This window comes from Mesoplodon bidens, assembly GCF_964165515.1.
Source record: "Mesoplodon bidens genome assembly, chromosome: 1".
NCBI lineage: Eukaryota > Metazoa > Chordata > Mammalia > Artiodactyla > Ziphiidae > Mesoplodon > Mesoplodon bidens.
Genome location: NC_138176.1, coordinates 60,578,246 through 60,585,273, shown reverse-complemented (window position 1 = coordinate 60,585,273; position 7,028 = coordinate 60,578,246).

Genomic DNA, 7,028 nt, shown 5'->3' with positions numbered 1-7,028 from the left:
AAACAAAAGTAAAAACCTTGATAAAACAAATGGCAAGAGTGTGTTCTGATTAAAATCAGAAACACTGACCCCTGAAGATGATTCATTTTTAGAATTATAGCAAAATGGATTTCCAATAATTCAGTGTTCCTTAAGACTTCAAGGCTGCCCAAGATATTTAGAGGGCAATGAATGCAGCCACCTATTGCTAAGCAAGACCCAAATACACTTCAATGAAACAAGAATGGACCTTTCCCTTCTTAAAATTGCCAGCCCCAAATTTCTCTTAGCTCTATTCACAACATAGATAATAAAGCACCTGATCTTTTATCCAGAAAACACTTTCTCATCCATCTTTTCCACTTTTCTTATTCTGAAAATGAAGGACAGAAGTTCAGAGTCCTCGTCCACTGTTCTTGTCCAGTGCCAACTTTGTCATTTCACCACACCTCCTGACTGTGCTATGGACAACATCTGACACTTCTTACATCTGCAATTTAGGCAATTTAAATTAATAACAGAAATTTAGGATTTATATTATCAATATGAAATATCAATTTCAAAAATAGCTGAGTTTCATTAGGACAAGGACCATCTTTTCATTTTTAATTCCCAGTTTTCCTCACATTGTTTGAGAGATAGAAGGCATTCAAAATATACATGGTAAATGAAAGAATGGAGGGATACATGAATTAATTACCTCAATCTTACTACTATTCAGATAGGCAGATAGTACTATCTGTACTTCTCTAATTTTTGCATATTAAGTCATCACCTGAGGAGCTGACTAGAATCTCAGGCAGAATAAAGAAACCTTTTGGCAAAATAGGTCATCACTATCAAGAAATTTCTCCTTTTATCCCAGCATTTTTTTTTCTGGAGTATGTCAACCTAGTGGTCTCTTCCATAACTCAGCTACCTTTAACCTCATGTACAATGTGTGTCAAGGACTATGCAAAAACCCTTATATATTACTTAATTTAATCTTTACAACAACTTCATTGAACAGACTTTCAGAATAAGGTTTTCAGAACTGAGTCTTATTGACTTGTTTAACATGACGTGAAAGGTAATGATGGGATTAGCTAACGATTCTACATTTTCTTGCTCCAAAGCCCATGTCTTTATACATGATACTCTTCTGTCTTAAAGTAGTATTGAAAGATGCTTTTCTCTGTTTCTGGACTGAATCTGTATCTACTTTCTTACCAAGTCATCTTAAGGGAGACAATATTGCCGGACTGGTTGATCTAAACCAGAGACATTTGTGGGAACATACTGAATAAGTGGGTTGAGTTCCTGTGTCTTAAAGGTAGTAGAGCAGTGAGATTTCCTCCACTCTTCACCTTTGTGGTCATAGATCAGTGAGAGACCTAGATTCACTTCTGTAAGAAAGGAAGAACCACATCTTCCTTCTGCTTTCTCCTGAGGCATGCTCAGGGCTTAGTGGTCTGTCAAGGGTAATGCTTCACTTGGGTTTGCTCCACCTTACCCCTTTCCCTCTGGTACTGGTGAGTATGTTCTTATCACATTACCATAGGAAGATTGTACCCTGAGGTCAGAGAAAATAGAGAGAACAAGAAAGAAAGAACTTCCCTTTTGTCTTCTAATTTAAACCAGTGAGAAAGTGGAAAACAGCCCTGTTAACAATCAGAGTGCAGTGTTCCCAGTAGAATATAAATAATGCTCAAACAAGGACAACACTTAGGCCACTCTGCCCATGTTTGGATAGATGTAGACAAGACTCCTCATGACCAAAGAAATGACTAAACATCCTCATCTCTTGGTATACACCACCTTTCTTTGAGTGATTGCTGCGTCTTTACTATGGCAATTCTAACTCTATTCTACTTGCTTACAAATTTAAATTTATTATAATATCTAGTTGCCCTCACATTTTAAATTTTGTTTTTTAATTGCTATTTACTATATTTTATTTATTTATTTATTTATGTTTTTAATTTTTGGCCGCACTGCACAGTGTGTGGGATCTTAGTTCCCTGACCAGGGACTGAACCCATGGCCCCTGCATTGGAAGGCGGACTCTTAACCACTGGACCACTGGGGAAGTCCCTGCCCTCACTTTTTGATAACATCGGAACCCAAACTGGTTCCTGCTTAGAATTCTCTAACACAAACACAAATCCTATAGTAAGCTACTCCTGATTCACTCTTCCCACCTTGGTTCCCCTTGGGTAAACCATTTCTCTCTGCAGCAAGCTAAATAACCTAACCATTCTTTTGATTGGAGAGATGTTCCTGGTGGGCTTTCACTATCTGTTCCTCAAGCCACACCACATTCTCCAAATGTTATAGCAGCTCTGTATTTGGGGATTCTGGGTCCTTGCCTAGCTGTAAATCGAAGTTATAAATGGTTTTCTATGAGATTGCTGTGCTCCATGGTAAAGCTCTCTCAGTCAAGAAGTTGATCAGGAAAAAAAAATGTGAATAATATTCAAGAACAGAACAGCATTCTGAATCATACAAGTTGGCAGTTTCTTTCCTTCTGTCTTGCCCTGTTTTGTCTCTTTTTGGTCGGCAGGACCAGATTAAGATCTTTAGAGCTGGAAAGCTTTAAAAAATATTACTGTTTCCTTTTGTTTATTTTTGCCACTACTCAGTTCTTCCCATAAGCATTTACTCAGTCTGAGTATTAGTTAATTAGCCCATTCTGCTTTATGCAGTTGTGGAGGACCTTTGCTAGGACTGCTGTCATAAAGTCACACCCTGCAAATAAGGGAAAAATCAACAGGAAGGAGTAAAAAGGCTCCACTTACCTTAAGCCTAAACTACTGTTTCTTTTTAACTGAAAAACACTGTTTAGGGTGAGATGTGTGTGTGTGTGTGTTTGTGTGTGTGTGTGTGTATGGGCATGTGCAGGGGGCAGAGGGATTATCTGTTACTTGTTTAGCCACAAATAAAAATAATTAAATTGTAAATAGAAGGGAAAGGGAATTTAATATAAAATTCTAGAAATAAAACCTATGGTCTTGCAGCTAGATGCTGGAAAACACTTCTCAGAGGAGTTTTTGTATATCAGCAAGGGCAAACATTAACCAAGGTTTTACAGTAACATGTGATTAGTGCTTTGATGGGGAAATACCAGAGGCTTGGGAGCTTAGAGAAAAGGGACTTCATTTAGGGTCCCCAAGAGACTTTGCGGCTGAGATCTGAAGAATGGGTAGAAGCTTGCTAGGGAATCATATATGGGAAAGAAGCTCAGGGCACACACAGTCTATATGAAAGCCAGGAAGCAAGGACGGACTTTGAGTGGAGGAATAGAAAGAAGTCCCATTGCATAAGGAATGAGGGGAGTGCTATGGGATGAGGGTGAGCAATGATAAAGGGTGTGGACTCAGTGACTATCTTCATTGTTCCAGCCTAAATATGACGACCTTCTGGGGAGAGGAGGAGACTTTTTGTTCATTCTCATTTGTACCCTATCTTAAAAAGGTGTTTTACCTGAGGTCTCTCTCTCTTTATGCTAGCCAGCTTTCAGATATCTGCTTTTCTTACCTACAGTGTTATTCTCGCTTTTCATTCCTGAGCTGCCCTCTGGCTGCTCAACAGCCAGCCTGGTGTGTCCCTGAATAATAGGTTTGCATTCTCACCTGGTAAGTCTTTCTGGTCTCATCTTGCTAGGCCACAATCATGCTCAGATGCTCAGAATATGTGAGCAAGACAGTATTCCATTTGTGACTTGGGAGAAAGTTACTTAGCTGCTCTGTGCCTCATAAAAAATAATAATAGTTCTTTCAGATAAGGTTGTTATAAAGATTAGCTGAATTATTTTATGTAAAGCAATTACAAATAACTAGTACATAGTAAGCACTCAATAACTATTGTATCTAGTTATCTGTGGAGCATATGCATTGGTTTGTGCCTGTTCAACATCCATTCCCACTTCTTCTAATAATAGTACTGAAGTGTACTTTGGAGAATTATTTCTCCCCACTTTAATTCCATGGCTTGGCTTTACACCCTGGCTCCAGGTGTTAACACATGTTCTAGACCCAGGCCAATCCCAATCAGTGATTCGTTCATTAATGGACTGTGACATACTCCAAGTCAACGAAACTTGATCCTATGGCTTTTTGCCAGAATTGCAAGGAAGGAGAATCTCTTTTTATACTGGAATTGTTAGATAGAATGGAAAATAAACCAGGAGTGCTCACTAAGATGGAATTTCCTTCCTGAGAAAGAAGACAACACAGAGAAAATCAGGCCCAAAATATGGAGACCAACAGATTCCTCACAATAGTTTTTGAGCACTGGATTCAGCCACAACTTGAGCAAACATCTTATTTACATTTTTTGTTAAATTAGTAAAATAATTGTATCTGATTCTACTGTCAGTTTGAACAAGGTGACTTCTGTCCAAAAGAGCCCTAACCTGCTGACTTCACCCAAACATTTTCTGATTTGCAAGCTGCTCAAGGAGGAATGGAAGTGCTGAGTTCACAAGCTGACCCAGGGGAACACTGCTGAGCATAGTTATTACTAATGCATGTATTTCATATTCCTTCACAAATTTTCAATCTCTTTCTCTCCTCAAGTCAACTTGGATCTATGGACCCAACAACTCAAAACACTTGCAACTTACCAGAGGCTTCCGATCCAATTTTCCTTCACATCCTGGGCCCTTTTGTTTTCCTCTGTTATGTCAGACTCTCTAAGTATTTTTTTTTTTGACCCTTCCTCTTCAAGTAAACAAATTTATACCATGTGTCCATTTATACCCCTTCTAAATTATCTTTCTTTCTCATTCTTCCTTGCTGCCCTACCCCCATTACAATCTTTCTCAGATCAGGGAAATGTTTTATCCAAACTTCAACTAGGACATCAAGGAGATGAGTGTTGGCTAACATACAGGTTCAGAATAGAACCAAAGGGCAAAGGGGAGCTTAAAGAAATGTGTAAATAGCAACCTGAATCTGTGAGAAGAAGCAACTGATATTAAGTGAAATGGGGATTGGGATGGAGAAGGAGGTCAGTACCTCATTGAAAATTAAATGAGAAATCCACGCTATAGTTTTCTACTATAGCAGAAATAGAAGAGAATACAGCTAGCCTTTGCATCAAAGGGCAGGAGTACTTGAACATGGGTAGATGTGTCCAGAAGCTATGAGCACTGAAATCAGAATCAGTCAAATTAGCTATTATATTTTGGTCAGCTCTGTTAACAGACTAGTGAGGAGAACGGACATGTTTTTTTTATATAATTTCTAAAAATATGTACACAAGTTATCTGTTTTTTCCTTCCTTAAGAACTCCGGGTTTGATTCTCAGCTCTTCTACCTACAATTGCATCACCTTGGAAAATGTTCTAAACCTCCCTGACCATATATATATATAACATAGAAATGATTATCATCATTTCCCCAACTCGGAGGACTATTGTCAGAACTAAACAAGACACTGAATATAAAGACATTTTACAAACAACAAAGTACTACAAAAATAATAATTATGCCTATTAATAGTATTATCATCATTGCTATTATTTTGTGGATCAAAAATTCAAGCAGAGGGGCTTCCCTGGTGGCGCAGTGGTTGAGAGTCCGCCTGCCGATGCAGGGGACACGGGTTCGTGCCCCTATCCCGGAGGATCCCACATGCCGCGGAGCGGCTGGGCCCGCGAGCCATGGCCGCGGAGCCTGTGTGTCCGGAGCCTGTGCTCCGCAACGGGAGAGGCCACAGCAGTGAGAGGCCCGCGTACAGCAAAAAAAAAAAAAAAATTCAAGCAGAGAGTCAAAAGAGTACAGTGGACCTCTAACATGCAGATTGTTTCATAACTCTCTGTATCAGTGGGCACATTCTTTTCAAAATGACAAAAGTGATACATCAGAAATTAGAATAATTCTTCTCCCAAGAGAAAGGTACTGAGTTTATGATGATTGATTGTGACATTGAAAATTAATTATTTCAATGATACTGAAAATGCAATTTATTCTTTTCTGTATTTAGGTCAGGTGGAGGAATTTCACATTGACCTGTAGAAATGGTGGTAATGCTCTTGCAATTCAAAATACAAAAGGGAGCATTGTAGACCCATAGAACCAATCTTCAAATGATGCTTTGCAAATGGGTTTGTTTATGCATTTTTAAAATCCCCATATTTTTAAACATATAGTTTATTTATTATTAAATATTGGCAAATCAATAAAGTAAGAGGAAAAATCAAATCATAGGTATCAGCTATGCCTAAGTATTTCCAGCTAGGCTTGACGTGTTCTACAATAGATCTAGATTTCAGGCTCCAAGAGACTGAGAAAACATATGGAAATTTGCATTATTTACCCTGACTCTATAATATAAATAGATGGTTTCAGACACTTTGGGATAGAAAGCTTAGATTCAATATTTACTACCTTTGTTTCCTCAAACTTACCAACTGCTTTGGGTCTCAGTTTTCTTATCTGTAACTTGGGGACTCTAATAGTCTTTTTTTTTTTTTTTTTTTTTTTTTTCGGTACTCGGGCCTCTCACTGTTGTGGCCTCTCCCGTTGCGGAGCACAGGCTCCGGATGTGTAGGCTCAGCGGCCATGGCTCACGGGCCCAGCCACTCCGCGGCATGTGGGATCTTCCCGGACCGGTGCACGAACCTGTGTCCTCTGCATCGGCAGACGGACTCTCAACCACTGCACCACCACGGAAGCCCCATAACTCAATTTTAAGAGAGATAATTTATTTTCATTTACTGGGTCTTTGGTATTTTCCTCCTCCTCTCGAGTAACCACAATGATGAACTCTGGTTACATTTCAATAGATATATTTTACATAGTGCCTGTAGTGGCCCATAGGAAGAATGTACAGAAGCAGAAAACATAAGGTGATGAAATGAAGATTTCATCTCTTCTAAAATTATGAAGAAGTTTCTCACTAAGTTGTTTGAATACAAATTAGTGAGAACATTTTTAACATCAATAGAGAACAGTGGTTAGTACCATGAGTTCAGATTACAATTCAGATTCTCAATCCAGGCCCCTTCACTTACAAGCTTTGTGACTTTGGGCAAGTTACTTAACCTCTCATCTAGCAAATGGAAC